At 39.9% G+C, this 3,168-nt stretch overlaps 1 pseudogene; it reads left to right on the plus strand.

Annotated features, from left to right (window-relative positions):
* Window positions 1-1,590: 1,590 nt before the first annotated feature.
* LOC107569165 (uncharacterized) overlaps window positions 1,591-3,168 on the plus strand; it is a 24,642-nt pseudogene continuing 23,064 nt past the window's right edge.

A 3,168-nucleotide genomic window follows, 5' to 3' on the forward strand; every position in this document is an offset into this window, starting at 1 on the left:
TTTTTCTTCAGAAGAAATTTACCCTAATGACTGGTTTTGTGCGCCAGGGTAACATGTAACATGCAGTGTAGTGTAGATTACATTAGTCTTCAACTTAAGATATACTTTTGGTTTAAATCATTTAAACAAGCTTGTGGCTTTTTCAACTCTTGAGTGTTTCTGATTTCTTTGTTTTACACGGTGCTGAAAAACATATGAAGACTGTGAAACGCGGTAGACTTCAATTTTATGTTTTTAATAATATGTTTCTATTACTGGATTAATTTCTCACCTGGGGTCAGAGGTCACTGGATCAACACTGAATTTAAGAGGAAGGCTCATGGATTCGTCACTCTTCAGAGACAAACAGCTGGGATCAGCAGATGAAGATCTCTCACCGCTCTCTCTGTTCTCCATAATGACAAACTGTCTTCAGTCCTGAATATGGAAACTGTAACATCAGGAGGCGTGACAATGGAGTAGAGGATCCAAAAGCAAGGTTTTATTAAAAGTGTGGTCAGACAGGCAGGGGCAAAACACCAGCAAACAGTAATATCCAAGGCATAGGCAAAAGAGTAATCCAATACACAGGCAATAGTCAGGACAGGCAGCAAACAAACAATGAAGAAGCAAGGAAACAGTCCAGGGTCAGAAACAAGGAACAAGGAACAAGGAGAACACGGGAACACTACAGGCTTAACAGTCATCAGCGGTGTGAGAGTTGGTGCGTCTCAATCAGCTCCCTTGTTCAGTAGTCAGGGCACTGATCAGGGAGTTGGCCATTTTAAGGGCTGTCTCAATCGCGAAACCCTTCCAAGGAATTCCTGTTCCTCCTCTACGAAGCGTGTCCGCTGACAGCTTACGCAGAGGCACCAAAGCGCAACTGGATGTACGGAAAGAGAAAAGGGACAAAAGTGTTGGCGCTACTTTCCAATGTCTTGCTACACTGCAGCGTAATAAAATTATTCTCACACTCCCGTTAATGTTCTGTGGTTTTAATTATTCTTGCAAATGTTCCTTTGTTTTTGTCTAATGTCTGAGTTTATCCAGTTGAAATTTGCATATACAATTTAGCCTAATCTGTCAGTGCAGACATCTAAACTCGATGCCTCATATTATCATTTCTATATAAGACTATAATACATTATAATAATTAATCTATCCGTCCTCTAACTGATAACTTCATGGCATATTTTGAATTTGAACACTACAAAACGTTGTTTTCACAAGAAGGTCTCAATACAAGATGCAAGGGTAAATATAGTGATATTCATATAGGCTACTGACAGTGAGACTTGATACAAAGTTAATACTCGTCAATAAACTATACTAAATTGACTTTCCAGCAATTACAGTGGTAAAAATTATCTGTTCTTTAATGTCATTTTAAATGGGCTTATTTCTTGCATTGGGCCTTCAGAACATCTTTGCTAGTTGTCTTTTTGTTTATTTTATTTTAGATTTTGCTAACAATAATGCTGTTTTAATAGATGGCAGACTTTACCACATTTCCTCAAAAAGAGGCCAACCAAATCTTTTTAGAATTCCATGCCAGCACCTATAGAGCACACTGCGGAACAGAACAGACTAAGCTTGCCATTTTAGCCAGGAATGGGGGTGGACATTGATAAATGGGTAAATATAAAATTATTCCTTTCAACTTTGCTGTGAGATACAAATGGATTGTTTTAGATTGCATTTCTCATGTGCTTCTTTCTGAATATCAGGTTTTGCAGTGTGCCCTGTGCCAATTTAGCAGGCTGTCCATCAAACAGGAGCCCAAGTACATCCCAATATGTGTATGTAAGCTTGTTCACAGGCATTCAAAGAGAATGTGTCACAGAATATGGTCACATAATTTAAATGTATGTGTTGTGCTATTTTCCTGTTTAAGGTGGACAAGCCTCTGAAACTGCTGGGTATGGACCTAGTGGGTAAAGTCACCAGGACCAACAAAGGAAATTAGTACATCTGTGTCCTGGTCGACTATTACACCAAATGGACAGAGGCCTATGTGATTCCAAATAAACCTGCTGCAGTTGTCTCTCGCTGCATCTTCAATTTCTTTTACAGGTTTGGGGCACCAAAGAGGATACTCACTGACCAAGGCACTGAGTTTGTGAACCAGGTTTGTAGCTTGCTGAATGAACCAAATTTGTATGCATGGAAAAATTGTGTACATAAAATATGCAATGAACCATAAATGTTTTGTGCAAATCAGAATCCTACAAATCTTATGTATGTTTTGCAAACATATCAATAGAGAAGTCTGTGCCTTCCTCAGTGTGGAAAGAAGCCTCTGTGCCCAATATAATCCACAAACTAACGGGCTCGTGGAAAAACTAAATGGAACCATTCAGAGCTGAACCTTTATTAACAGGTGGCTTTGGTTGTCTTTCCAATTGGTTACTGACAACTTTCAACTTCTTTTGGTTCTGACTCTAGAGCCTTGTGTAATCTCGTGGATGCACAACCTGAAAAATGGGATGAGTACCTAGATGCAGTAATGTTTGGTCTAAGAACCAAGACTCAGCTGACAACTAGGTTTTCCCCATTTTTCTTAATGTTTGGCATGGAGGCACGATATCCTTGTGAGGTGCCTGAGACGTTTGAGGTATGATATAATTTACATTCTTCAATAAAAATGAATGTTTCAATTATAAATTGATTAAATAATTTCAATGTTCTATAATTCCCAAAATGTCTACAGCACAGTGGAATCTGTGATAGCAGAGGACACTGTGTCAGGGTCCATTTCTCTCAAGAAGAAAATGGACCACATAGTAAAAGAGAACGTGAAAAAAAAACCAGGAGCAGAGACAGAGGGTGGCAAATCAGGCACCGTTCTCTGTAGGCCAAAAGGTACTACAGAAAAACATAAGGACCCAGCAGAGGAAGGGGGCAAGCCTGAGCGCAGCTGGGTGGGACCATATGAAATTTTACTCCTAAAAGACAAGGGCAAACATCTGAGGGATGAGAAGGGTTACATATACTCCAAAATCAGTACAGACCACCTAAAATTATTTAAAGAAGACATGCCCCAGATACCCCACAGACTTATTCTAGATGAACCCCAACTTAAAAGACCACATGAAGACACTGGACAACACCCTTCACCTGCACCTCTAGACCTCACCGTCACTTAAGAAAAGCAGCCCCCACCATCACCTCCATCCTCACCAATGGCAT

This window comes from Sinocyclocheilus grahami, unplaced genomic scaffold (assembly GCF_001515645.1).
Source record: "Sinocyclocheilus grahami isolate Dianchi unplaced genomic scaffold, SAMN03320097.WGS_v1.1 scaffold1320.1, whole genome shotgun sequence".
NCBI lineage: Eukaryota > Metazoa > Chordata > Actinopteri > Cypriniformes > Cyprinidae > Sinocyclocheilus > Sinocyclocheilus grahami.